General features: G+C 38.3%; 1 long non-coding RNA gene across 1 annotated transcript; it reads right to left on the bottom strand.

Annotated features, from left to right (window-relative positions):
* Positions 1-4,979: 4,979 nt before the first annotated feature.
* Positions 4,980-14,053, bottom strand: LOC127504942 (uncharacterized). Its single transcript, XR_007927520.1, has 5 exons — positions 13,848-14,053; positions 7,183-7,299; positions 6,563-6,607; positions 6,182-6,225; positions 4,980-5,956 (listed from the first exon to the last, which is right to left on the bottom strand). It is a non-coding gene; the product is annotated as an uncharacterized LOC127504942 (long non-coding RNA).
* Between the last annotated feature and the right edge of the window lie 523 nt (positions 14,054-14,576).

Below are 14,576 nucleotides of genomic sequence, written 5' to 3'. Positions count from 1 at the left end.
ACGTATCATGTCCCACGGAGAGAGAGAAAAGTGATGGTTATGAAAGGAGCAGTAGAGAAGATTAGACGTATTTGCAGGGAGTCTCTCTTTATTTGAGAGAAGACAAATGAACTGAACTCTCAGTAACTCTTTGACTCCTGAGAAAGAGATGTGAAAAATTAAGTGAAAAACTAGTGCAGGCTGTATCTGGATTATTAATCTAAAACCAATATAAAGCACTGTATATCTAGGGACAGACTGATCCATCATATTACCTCACCGAATTCCCTCGAAATACTGTTCAATAGAGCTTAAAATAAAACAAAAAAAAATGTCCAAAAAAAATCTTATGTAAAAATAACTGTTCTTCTGTGAGGACACTGAGATGTACTAATCACAAATGTATCAAATACACACTTGTAAATGGACCAAATTTGAGGTAATTTGCATATACGACTGTCCTATTTATGTTCTCAGAGCCTCTTTGTCCTGTCATACTGCTGGGATGCTGGGATTTATGCATGACTGTATTGGCTACAAAATGCTTGTTTTGTATATGTTGGTGTGAACATTAACATTCAGAGTCTGCGTTGGTCATTTCATGTCCAGATCTTCCTTTGGACAGAGGTTTTTAAAACATCAGTGAGACGTCTTGGAAAATATAGATAACATATCATATTGATATTAAATCAATCCAAATTGTTATAAAATGTTCTCAAGCACACGTACATGTTTTATGACAGCCTCTGGAGGAAGCAGCTGCAATGCAGTTGTGCACTTATTTCCTGATTTTAGAAAAACAGAGACAAAAAAAGCATGTGCAGTAATAATTTTAGCAATTGCAACTTTAAGAGGCTTCTCACAGCAAATGATTAATTATAGCATTGTGCTGGTTTCTTTTTCTTTAAAAAAAAAAAAAAAAAAAAAAAAAAAAATTATTAGTCATGGGGATTAAAGTGTGTCTAGAATGTACTTCATGTAAAATAATTTGAGACTGAATGTGATTGCAGGAGATGCCAGGATGTATTATTACAAAAGGAAAATTTAAACAGGAGCTTTCCTTAAATTGAACAAAACACATGAATGTCTTTGTTTTCTTATAAATAATTTCCCTTGTCACCTCCAGAGTACACACACACACACACACACACACACACACAAAGTTGTTACCAACCCCTTACATTTCAGAGAATGTATTTTTAAAAGTGTATGACAGGTTTTTTTTTTTTTTACTTATTTAAAGTATAAACATAAATAAATATCCCAGTACAGTAATTAACAAAATTTTAATAAAGATACACCCTGATAAGTTCTACAGAAAATAAGTGCTATTATCTTAGGCAGTGTTGCTTCTTGGGTAAATCTATCTTGATTTAATGATTTTTATATATTTCTTACTGTAAAATAAGTTAAAAAACATTCTTTCACAGCACACACAATGCTCTCAACACCTGCACATCATGTTAGAAAATCTAGATAATGACCAACTTGGATGCCAGCTACCATGTTCCAAAACACAGCTACAAGTTTAAGGTGGATTATCCAGTTTTTTGTAAATTATGTTTTCAAAGATTTCCCCGGTATTAAACTGCTTTGTCATGCTGTCCTTTTGCATATATGTCAGCTTCCTATTGCTCTTGAGGCGTTTATGCAGCACTCTCTTAGCACTTCCACAGGACTCTCAAAGACCTCTCACAACCAGTAACCATTGCTATAAATCTCACACACAATGAGCTCTTAAAGACCAGGGTGGTCTTCCCTGTTGTCTCTTTCCTCTCCTGCTCTCTCCTGCGACCATCTCAAACTTTCTCTTACTCTTACTGAAACATTCACCCTATCCATTACTCTATCCTTCAAACTCCCTACCCCAGCAGTCCCGGTCCCCCTATACACTCCAAAGGTCTCCGTGACTCACTGTCTTAGGTCCAGCTCCTGGGGAGGATGGTTTCGGGTGAGTTGTGAGTCGCCCTCTCCTCAAAAGCGCCATCTCAGAGAGCCTGATGTCCACTAAATCCGTTTCAAAACTAATAAACAATTGTCAAGCGAGAGGTAAAGCAGAGAGCTGTATGGCCATTCTAAAAGCACATCAAAGGGTCCGCACTAAGAGCCGTGTAGACGAGAGATGTGGATGACCTCTCCACCGCACACATACACAAATCACATGTGCACCTCACAAATATCACAAGCATACATAGCAGACACTGGGATGAAAGTATTTCACAATTACAGACAATATCACAAGCATACATAGCAGACACTGGGATGAAAGTATTTCAAAATTACAGACTGAACAATGACATATAAATGGAGCTGAATCTGCTGTGAGTTACTGTGTGAGTCACTGGATGGAGAAAATCACAGTTAAGGGGCAAAGATTCAGACTTAAAGACTGGAATGAAGAAAAGAATACAGCTCTCGTCACATAGCACTGGATAGGACAAGTGAGGGTAGGACAGGATAGGATAGGATGGGTCAGGACAAGATAGGATAGGATAGACCAGGATAGGTCAGCCTAGGACAGGTTAGGATAAATTAGGGCAAGGTAGGATATGATGGGATAGGATAAATCAGGGCAGGACAGGATAGGGTATAATAGGACGGGAGAGGATAAATCAAGGCAGGGTAGAATTGGGAAAGGATAAGATAGGATATAATAGGCCAGGATAGGATAGACAGTCCAAGATAGGATAGTATACAGCAGGCCAGGACAGGATAGATCATGGCCGGGTAGGATTGAGAAATGATAGGATAGGCCAGGGTAGAAAGGGATAGGATAGGTTAGGCCAGGAAATAATAGGATAGACCATGATACGATAAGACAGGATATGGTAGGATGGGATATGATAGGATAATTAGGCCAGGATAGGATTGACCAGAGGAGGAATGTATTTGGGAGAAAATCTACAGCTTCATGACTGACAGAACATAAGACAGGTTAGGATAAATTAGAGCAAGGTAGGATATGATGGGATAAGATAGGATAGGATAGGATAAATCAGGACAGGACAGGATAGGGTATAATAGGACCAAGAAAGGATAGATAGGCCAAGATAGGATAGATCATGGCCGAGTAGGATTGGGAAAAGATAGGATAGGCCAGGATAGGATAGGTTAGGCCAGGAAATAATAGGATAGACCAGGATATGGTAGGATGGGATAGGATAGGATAATTAGGCCAGGATATGATAGGATTGACCAGAATATGATAGGATAGGAAAAGATAGGCCAGGATAGGACAGGACAGGCCAAAGAAGGAATGGATTTGGGAGAAAATCTACAGCTTCATGACTGACAGAACAGAACATAGGACAGGTTAGGATAAATTAGGGCGAGGTAGGATATGATGGGATAGGTTAGGATAGGATAGGATAAATCAGGACAGGACAGGACAGGGTATAATAGGACCGGATAGGATAAATCAGGGCAGGGCAGAATTGGGAAAGGATAGAATAGGACATAATAGGCCAGGATAGGATAGATAGGCCAAGATAGGATAGTATACAGTAGGCTAGAACAGGATAGGATAGGCCAGGATAGGATAGATCATGGCCAGGTATGATTGGGAAAATATAGGATAGGCCAGGATGAGAAGGGATAGGATAGGTTAGGCCAGGAAATAATAGGATAGACCAGGATATGATAGGACAGGATATGGTAGGATGGGATAGGATAGGATAATTAGGCCAGGATATGATAGGATTGACCAGAATATGATAGGATAGGAAAACATAGGCCAGGATAGGACAGGCCGGAAGATGAATGGATTTGGGAGAAAATCTACAGCTTCATGACTGACAGAACATACATCACTATCTTTGACTGTCCACTAAACAACCGCCATCTAATTTCAGACCCTCACACTTTTCGCTGCCACAAACAACACTGCTCACACACTCTGGCCGGGTCTGGCTGCTGGGCAGCAGAGGAGCCAGGTTGGCTGAGCCCTAGAAAGTGGGAGCCAGTTTCTCAGCGTGTGTGTGTGTGTGTGTGTGTGTGTGAATGTGAGAGAGAGAGAGAGAGAGAGAGAGAGAGAGTGTGTGTGTGTGTGTGTGTAGGGGGAGGAGATAAGTAAACTTCACAGCCCATGACATAAATCACATCAAGACATGACAGTAGGACACTGAGCAGGACCACTGATAAAACCAGCAGGAGGGAGGGAGAGAGACAGAGAGAGAATGGAGAGAAAGTAAGTGGGAAGAACAAGGGTCATGGTAATGGGCGAGGGGGTAGAGCGAATGGAAAGAGAGATATAAAGAAAGTTTGAATGTGTTTGTGTCAGTGTGTGTGTGAGTGAGAGAGAGAGAGACAGAAAACCAAAAAGAGAACGAGAGATGGACAGAGTAGGGGGAGTGAGAGAAGGATAGGAGTGCGTTTTTAGATTCCAAGTCCTCCCGAAGGTGTAGATTATCCAAAGAGCACAAACTCATTTCCAGGTTCGTGAATGCATTCCCCATTTCAAACAGCTGTCCACCTAAATCTTCACTGGCTGAGAGAGGATGCACCCCCACTATATGTGTTATGATTCACATTGATCCAAGAACACTTTTAAACTAAATCTACTGTTTTCCCCTCATTTTTGCTGGTGCTAGCTCTTCATAACTAAGATGGCAGGTGATACATCATTTGATATACTGATCTTTCATTGACATGCTAACAAGGCCATTAAAACAGCTGAACTAATGTTACTGCTATTTAGCAGCTCTCACAAATCAAGGACTGTGTATCATTAACCGAGCCACTCTGGACGTCTCTGACAATTTGACACGATGTTCGTCGTACTTATTAGCTGTTGGCTGAATCAGACTTGACCGTACATGAATGAAGTCTCCGTAAACTATCTGACATCTTTGCTCCACAACCTAACCTCCGTGTTTATTCTACAGCCCAATTATGGGGAAAAACAAAACGTCTAACTGTGTACGGAGAGCGTTCGCTGTTTGTGTATGGCGAGAACACATCAATGGCAGCACTTCATTGTGTAGCTGACGTCTGCGGTTTAATTTATGCTCTCCTATTTGTGTAAAATGTAGGCCATAATTTTAATATGTGTGAAAGTAAGAAGTAAACGGAAAGTGGGAAGTTTATGTATTTTCAGGGCTCATTTGTCTGCATTGAAACTGGTTGAAAGAGGCTGTTCTGGGTTGACTTTTTAAAAATGCACTGTGGTGGTACCATGGTACAGTCAGCGTGATGTTGGCTTGGCAACACCATGACACTTTGATATATATACCATGGTATTCACATGGTACTTTAAGCCAATTCAAAGATAAACAGGGTATTAACATGGTACATGTCAAAGAATCATGGTATTTCAATAGTAAATATTCAAAAAAAAAAAAAAAAAAACACTAAAGTAACACTTTTACTATGGTACTCTGCCTCAGAAAACATGTTAATGATAAGTGACATGACTTTGAAAGGCCCACCTTCAGTTCACAAGCTGTCATGAATAGACATAAAATGACACTAAACAATGCTTTGCTAATGTGATAAAGTATTTCATAGCTATTTACCCTGATGCTAATAGCACTAATGAGTGCACCCACACGCATGCCACATACAGAACCAATGTCACAGCTCAAATGACTAATGCTACACACACCCTCCAAGAAACGAACATGACACAGTGACATTCACACAAACATAGGTACACAGGCCCTCCTCTCTCTTATCAGACAGCTGTAGCTTGTTTTTTTTTTAAAGTAGGAAAAACTGAGCAGAGCACATTAAAGAAAATAGGAGTGAGTGTGTGCGAGTCTGTTTTCCTGGCCAGACTTTTAGTCTTGTAGCTGGAGATAGCAGCTGGAACAGCCATGCAAAGCAAGCCTCCACCATTCCCCTCCCACTGCCTTATACTACCTGAAAACATAATACTGCTGTGTGTTACACAATCTCTCTCTCATACACACACAAAGAACCATCTCTGCCTCCATGTTCACCGCAGTTAGGTCATTCCTGTTATGCAGTGTTTTGAAGTCTGTAAAAAATTAATAATAATGAATATGTTTGTGTTGTAATTTAAAGAAACCATTTCAATAAAATAATTAACTCAACTCTCTCAGACGTCTCAGACACTTAAACTTCAATAATTATGACCTTGTTTTAAAAAATGTACAGGATTGATTTTTTAAATAAACTTTAATATCATAATTTTTTAAATAAATCCATCATTGAATTCAGAAAACCCATTGCTAACACTTACTGATGTTTGTGTTGTGGTTTTCCCACCAAAACTGGTGTCGCTTCCTGGAAAATGACGCAAAGTCACAAAAAAAAGTGAAATTGAGAACACAAATTAAGAAAACCTATGAACGATTATCAATTAAAACAATATTCACAAGAAAACATGTGCAAAACATTTTGATGAGAACAAAGAAAAAATGAAGTAATTTTTAGAATATATTTTTAATAAATTGCCAGTTTTTCATGTCGGAAGTCAATGCTTAGCAGCCAGTGAACATGGCAAAAACCCACAGTATTCAATACAAAAAATAATAATATGATTTTATATATAGCTCAATAATGAGATATATGATGAGGACATCAAAATGTAATATAAAATGTTGGCGACTTCATCACAAACCTGTATACACACGTCGTGGAGTTAGAATAGAGAGATGAAGTAATCCTGAGAGAGAGAGAATTTGAAATTGAGTAAGAGGCAATAGCGAGGAGGAGTGTGTGTGAGTGTGTGTGTGTGTGTGTATCTGGCCGTAGTGGAGCCCGGTCCCTGAAGTCTGCATGCTGTCAGTGTGAGTGGCCTTATCTTCCCCAAACATTTACTTAACCCTTTGTCTTACAGGGTCCAGCACAATGAGACACAGCCAGAGGAATCCCAGCGGGACTTCAGATGGACAGGCCTGCCGCTCACTGATACACTCACAGTCGCACTGACTGCAGTCTAATCTGCACACGTTAAACTCACATCACAGCGATAACTGCAGCTCACCAACCTCACTTCTCTTTTAATGACATCATTGAAGTCTTGCTTGGTCCTCATCCTTTTCATTGAAATGATAACCGCAGCCGACAGACAGAAGAGTCTTAGCCAATCAATTCCGGCACACATAAAACAATTTCAGTACAATAAACTAAAAGGACTATTGTGTAAATGCTCTCCTGTCATTTTATGCAGCATTAGTTTATAAGCTCTAGATTCAGGCCATTTTTTTCTGAGGTAACAGTGAAGTGTGCTGTAAATACCTTTCTGTTATCTGAGCATGTGTTAAACCCTGGGTTCAGAAGAATGCAGAAGTCGGCCTTTGTCTCTGTGTCCACATCATCAGGACAGGAGGCTGTCAGAGAGGAGCTTATCAAACCCTACAATACCATTACAGTGAGAGAGAGAGAGAGAGAGAGAGAGAGAGATCCATACCTTTCAGACAAATATTTCTCCATGAGACATGCAACCTTCCTTTTCCCTGAAGGGTTAGTTCACACAAAAATGAAAATTCTGTCATCATTTACTCACCCTCATGTTGTTCCTATATGAATTTCTTTCTTCTGCTGAACACAGAAGATATTTTGAAGAATGTTTGGAACCAAACAGTTGTGGGGCACCATGGACTTCCATATATGGAAAAAAAAATACAATTGAAATCTATGGGTTCCCTCAGCTGTTTGGTTACTGAGATTCCTCAAAGTATCTTCTTTTGGGTTCAACAGAAGAAAGGAACTCATACAGGTTTGGAACAACTTGAGGGTGAATAAATGATGACAGAATTTTCATTTTCAAGCCCGGACAGAATCTAAGGCCCTGATATACTCATGGCGAAGTTCTTTTTTGTTCTTTGTTTAGGGGTAAAACAAAGTTTGAAATACGTGAGCAGCGTTATACTGAACATCTGACTCTGCACACACTACTGAGAGCGATGTTTAGATGAATATGTAAACATATGCTGCACACTTTCCTCTCAATAACAAAATAAACACAACAAAAATGAGAAAACAGCAAGTGTTTTTTATAGAAAGCATAAGAAAAGAATCTGATCATAACAACATGGGTTGGTTAGCACAAGCTCTGCAAATTAGCACTCCAGTAAAGTCACGTCACGTTTATACAGTGCTCAGCGTAAATGAGTACACCCCCTTTGAAAAGTAACATTTTAAACAATATCTCAATGAACACAAAAACAATTTCCAAGACTAAGTTTAATATAACATCTGTTTAACTTATAACATGAAAGTAAGGTTAATAATATAACTTAGATTACACATTTTTCAGTTTTACTCAAATTAGAGTGATGCAAAAATGAGTACACCCCACAACAAAAACTACTACATCTAGTACTTTGTATGGCCTCCATGATTTTTAATGACAGCACCAAGCCTTTTAGGCATGGAATGAACAAGTTGGCGACATTTTGCAACATCTATCTTTTTCCATTCTTCAAGAATGACCTCTTTTAGAGACTGGATGCTGGATGGAGAGTGATGCTCAACTTGTCTCTTCAGAATTCCCCATAGGTGTTCGATTGGGTTCAGATCAGGAGCCACTGAATCACTTTCACCCTGTTCTTCTTCAGAAATCCAGTAGTAGCCTTAGATGTGTGTTTAGGATCATTGTTATGTTGGAAAAGTGCATGACGACCAAGGGCACGGAGTGATGGTAGCATCTTCTTTCAGTATAGAGCAGTACATCTGTGAATTCATGATGCCATCAATGAAATGCAGCTCCATGACACCAGCAGCACTCATGCAGCCCCACATAAGGACACTGCCACCACCATGTTTCACTGTAGGCACCATGCATTTTTCTTTGTATTCCTCACCTTTGCGACTCCATACAGTTTTGAAGCCATCAGTTCCAAAAACATTTATCTTGGTCTCATCACTCCAGAGTATAGAGTCCCAGTAGTCTTCATCTTTGTCAGCATGGGCCCTGGCAAGCCCACCTGCTTTTTTGTGCCTGGGCTTTAGGAGAGGCTTCTTTCGTGGACGGCATCCATGCATGCCATTCCTCTGCAGTGTACGCCGTATTGTGTCACGGAAATAGTCACCCAAGTTTGGCTTTCTACTTCTTTAGATGACTGCAGTGAACTTGCATGCCGATTTTCTTCAACCCTTCTCATCAGAAGACGCTCCTGTCGAGGTGTTAACTTCCGTGGATGACCTGGACGTCTCTGTGAGATGGCTGCAGTTCCATCTTTTTTAAATTTTTGTACAACTTTTGCTACAGTATTCTGACTGATAAGCTTTGCTGATCTTCTTGTAGCCTTCACCTTTCTGGTGTAAAGAAATTATTTTCTTTCTCAGGTCTTGTGGCATTTCTCTTCCATGTGGTGCCATTGCTGACAGCATGAAATGGGAAGGGGTTTTAACACCCTTTTATAGTCAACTGTCTGCTGGACACCTGTGTAATGAATAATTAGACTCACCTGTGGTTGAATTCTTGTTAAATTAGACATTTGTAGTCTAAAATTTAGCTTTGCTCCAGAGACTTTCAGTGCATCACCATTTTTGCATCACCCTAATTTGAGTAAAACTGAAAATTTTGTTCTCTAAGTTATATTATTAACCTTACTTTCATGTTATAAGTTAAACAGATGTTATATAAAACTTGTTTGAAATTGTTTTTGTGTTCATTGATATATTGTTTAAAATGTTACTTTTCAAATGAGTACACCCCCTTTAAGCTGAGAACTGTAGTTCCTACTACAGGGAAAAAAACAAACAAACATTTAATTTACAGCAATTAACATTTTTTTAAAAACGAAACCTTGTTTTCCCAATCTTAGCACTTAAGTGGTTAAAGGGTTAGTTCACCCAAAAATGAAAATTACCACTGGGGGATAAGGCCTTCTGAAGCGAAGCGATGCATTTGTGTAAGAAAAATATCCATATTTAACAAGTTATAAAGTAAAATATCTAGTTTCCACCAGACCGCCTTCCGTATTCAAGTTAAGTACATTTATGATGGATGGATGTGGATGGATGCACTTTCTTGAGCTTCATACTCATTGGTCCCGTTCACTGCCATTATAAAGCTTGGATGTGTCAGGATATTTATTCATATATCTCCGATTGTGTTTATCAGAAAGAAGAAAGTCATATACACCTAGGATGGCTTGAGGGTGAGTAAAGCTTGGGGTAATTTTCATTTGAAAGTGAACTAATCCTTTAACAAATGTTGTGGAAGTATTGTTCATTGTTCGTTCCTGTTTACTAGTGTAGTTAACTAATGTTAAAGGAACACTCCACTTTTTTTGAAAATAGGCTCATTTTCCAACTCCCCTAGAGTTAAACAGTTGAGTTTTACCGTTTTCGAATTCATTCAGCCGATCTCCGGGTCTGGCGGTACCACTTTTAGCATAGCTTAGCATAGTTCATTGAATCTGATTAGACCGTTAGCATCTCCTTAAAAAATGACCAAAGAGTTTCAATATTTTTCCTATTTAAAACTTGACTCTTCTGTAGTTACGTCGTGTACTAAGACCGACGGAAAATGAAAAGTTGCAATTTTCTAGGCCGATATGGCTAGGAACTATACTCTCATTCTGGCGTAATAATCAAGGAAATTTGCTGCCGTACCATGGGTGCAGCAGGCGCAATGATATTACGCAGCGCCTGTGACCCCCGTTTGCACAGGGAGCGTGCCTTGCAACCATGGAGACATTTGTGAGAGGCGCTGCGTAATATCATTGCGCCTGCTGCAGCCATGGTACGACAGCAAATTTCCTTGATTATTACGCCGGAATGAGAGTATAGTTCCTAGTCATATTGGCCTAGAAAATCGCAACTTTTCATTTTCCGTCGGTCTTAGTACACGACGTAACTACAGAAGAGTCAAGTTTTAAATAGGAAAAATATCGAAACTCTTTGGTCATTTTTGAGCGAGATGCTAACGGTCTAATCAGATTCAATGAACTATGCTAAGCTATGCTAAAAGTGGTACCACCAGACCCGGAGATCGGCTGAATGGATTCGAAAACGGTAAAACTCAACTGTTTAACTCTAGGGGAGTTGGAAAATGAGCCTATTTTCAAAAAAAGTGGAGTGTTCCTTTAACAGATGAAACCTTATTGCCAAAAAAACAAACATATAAGAGGTGTGGGATGTGTTGAACTTCAGTAATGATGACTGTTCCAATTCTGTGGCCTATAAATAGGAATAGTTCAACAATGACAGCAGATTTAATATATTATTAGAATTATTAACAATTATTAGAATAATAATCAGAAAATATATTTTAATATTATTATTTTTTAAAAATGATAATGGTGAAAAATGCCATTTTAATGATGTCCACAAACTAAATGGATCAGCGTCCTTGGAACCCATCAGAACGGAGATGTGAGACTGAAGATTCAAAGCATTTGTTGAATGAGTACTATCCTGTAAGAGCTTGAATAGGTAAGAAAGGCAGTGATGTAGTGTTTGTGTGTTAGGGGTTGGGTTGTGTGTTGGGTGTTGGTGGAGGGGAGACATAGTGAGAGACAAAGAGACAGAGAGAGAATTCAGTATTAAAGTACTTCCAGCTCTCTCTCCACTCCCCCACGTAATCAAACAAATCATGATTAAAAATATTTCAAGGTCTAGAGTCACTTCTATAAATCTGGAGGGCTCTCTTGAAGACGTAGTCGGCAGACACACACACACACACACACACACACGCACGCACGCACTTACTTTCAGCCAACTTCTTTTGGATTTAACCCACCAGAATATATGTCTCTTTGGCTTTTGCTCTGGCTCCCTGTGTCTGCTGTGTTCTTACAGTAAAATAAATAGGCTGCATCTATCTGCAAAGTGCAGCAGAGGGTCTGAAAACAGGGTTATCCAAAGTGCATGTTCAGAAGCAGCGAGAGAGAGAGAGAGAGAGAGAGAGAGAGAGAGAGAGACAACAGAATGAGAAAGGGTGAGAGATTAACCCGAATGGAGGAACATGAGAAACAGACAGACAAAGAGAAAAGAAATAGATAGACAGACAGAGACAGGAACATAAGGAAATCCTGCATGGAGACGATGAAGAGGGGAGAGATAATGAAAGAGAAGGCAAAAAAGAGAGAGAAAAGAATTCCACATGTGCAGCAGGCCCTTGTCTTTACGATGGCTATGATTATAATTTAGTGCTGCTGTTTCAGGGCTGACATCATCAGTGCAGCACCAATCAGATGGCACAGAGTCTATAAATTAATGAGTGGGCTAGAGTTCAGCTGACCGGGGCAGGGTCAAAGTTCATTCCACTCATGAATAAGTTTCTAATGGAATGTGACTGCAAAAATCAGCCCTGACTGAAACTAGCTTTCATGTGTTTGTGATCGTGGATATTTGACCAGCAAGTCTTGTTGTTAATGAAAAATAATACACATTATACGCAATACACAGCAACCATGCATGACCCTGGACCACAAAACCAGTCATAAGTCACACAGGTATATTTGTAGCAATAGCCAACAATACATTGTATGGGTCAAAATTATCGATTTTTCTTTTATGCCAAAAATCATGAGGATATTAAGTAAAGATCATGTTCCATGAAGATATTTTGTAAATTTCCTGCCATAAATATATATCAAAAATGTATTTTTGTGAGTGGACATGCATTGCTAAGGAATTCATTTAGACAACTTTAAAGGCGATTTTCTCAATATTTTGATTCCAGATTTTCAAATAGTTGTATCCGGACAAATATTGTCCTAACAAACAATACATCAATGGAAAGCTTATTTATTCAGCTTTAAGATGAAGTATAAATCTGAACTTCAAAAAATTGACCCTTATGTTTTGTGGTCCACGGTCACATATTTGGTACATATAATATTTAATGGGTCTATTATGAATGAATAATTAAAGCTGTTTTGTTTTATATAAATCATGGTCACATGACAAGTAAACATATCACTGATCAAATCATTTAAAAAAGGTAGCCAATTGATTCACAATATAACATAACATAAATACTGTTCTTTTGAACTTTCTATTCATCAAAGAATCCAGAAATATTTGTATCGTGGTTTCCAGAAAAATATTAGGCAGCACAACCATTTTCGACATTAATAATAAAAAAATGTTTCTTGAACAGCAAATCAGCATATTAGAATGATTCTGAAGGATCATGTGACACTGAAGACTGGAGTAATGATGCTGAAAATTCAGCTTTGATCACAGGGATTAATTATATTTTAAAATACATTAAAATAGAAAAAAAGTTATTTTAAATTTTAATAATTTCTCATATATATATATATATATATATATATATTTTTTTTTTTTTTTTTTTTTTTTTTTTTTTAATAAAAACATTTAAAAAAAAAATCTTACTGACCCCAGACTTTTGAACAGTAGGGTATCTACCATTTTTGGTTTGGTTGATAATTTCTACTGTTTACACTTTACAGTTGCAGTTCAGAGTGTTGTCACTTAAATTTTTGATAAATCAGGGATTGAATGTCTGGATTATAAGTAGAATGTAGATTATTTGATTTGCTTATTGATTACAAATTCATAAGCACATCAGTAAATGTATTAACTAGATACACAAAGACATTGATGATTATAATTTATGTTTAAGGAGTGTGCATGTATGTGTGTGGTATCTTTTGGCATACTCATTCACTGATTGCCCAAATGGTTATTATCTGCAGATGGATTATGCTGTAAAATAATGAGGCAGGAATGAAAGGTCTCAGAGTTCAGGAAACATTGGACTAAAATAGGTGTACATGCACCTCATTACAGGAATCTTATGCGTGTAACTATAGTTTTGAGTGTGCATGTGAGAGCACGTGTTTGAAACCAATAGGGGTGTGCTTCCCTCATTTGATTGACAGGCTGATGGCGCTGTGTATGTAACTAGCTGTGTTGACTCCTGCTCCCCGCTGGAGGCCGACATCAAGAATAACACACACCTCAGCAACGTCTCTTACCCTGCATGAAATGCCTGGCACTTTGGAGACGAGAAGGCGAGAGAAAGAGCAGTCCTGGGCCTCATCACTCCACACTTCACCTGAGAAGACAGACAGACTAACAGACACACACCGAGAGGGTGACACAGAGGACATTACTTACGACAGGGTCATAGCGTGGCACAGGGACTCAACTTACAGCAATTAAATAAACAAGTAACAGCCGAATAATCACTATATTGAGACACTATAATATGCAAAGGTGTAAGAATGATTTGAAACCGGAAGAATATTAAGGTTTTGAATGCATTTACAATTTAATGCATCTTACATGTTATCATGTAAAGGTAATAAACATTAGCAAACTTGGATTGCTAACTATTGCAGAGAACAACTCAATCATTTCAAAATTCATGTACAGTGTTCATGTAAATGAACATGATATATTTATAATGAATTGATATTAAAAGATATAAACATCATGTCGCACACTAAGCAAAATTTTTGCCCCATACCCTGATTTCAATTTGCAAGTAAATGTCATTGTCAGCAGTATGTCCATTTATTCAATGTGCTCAAGTTTTGTGTGCATCTGCTTATCTTTTTTTATTCTTCAAAGAATCCTGAAAAAAAAAAAAAAATTATATATATATATATATATATATCTCATGATTTCAGCAAAAATATTGTGCAGCACAACTGTCTTCAACATTCGTAATAATACGATTTTTTATTTTTTTTTTATTTTCT

The sequence above is a fragment of the Ctenopharyngodon idella genome, chromosome 22, assembly GCF_019924925.1.
Source record: "Ctenopharyngodon idella isolate HZGC_01 chromosome 22, HZGC01, whole genome shotgun sequence".
Classification (NCBI taxonomy): domain Eukaryota; kingdom Metazoa; phylum Chordata; class Actinopteri; order Cypriniformes; family Xenocyprididae; genus Ctenopharyngodon; species Ctenopharyngodon idella.
This window is presented reverse-complemented; position numbering and strand designations above follow the sequence as displayed.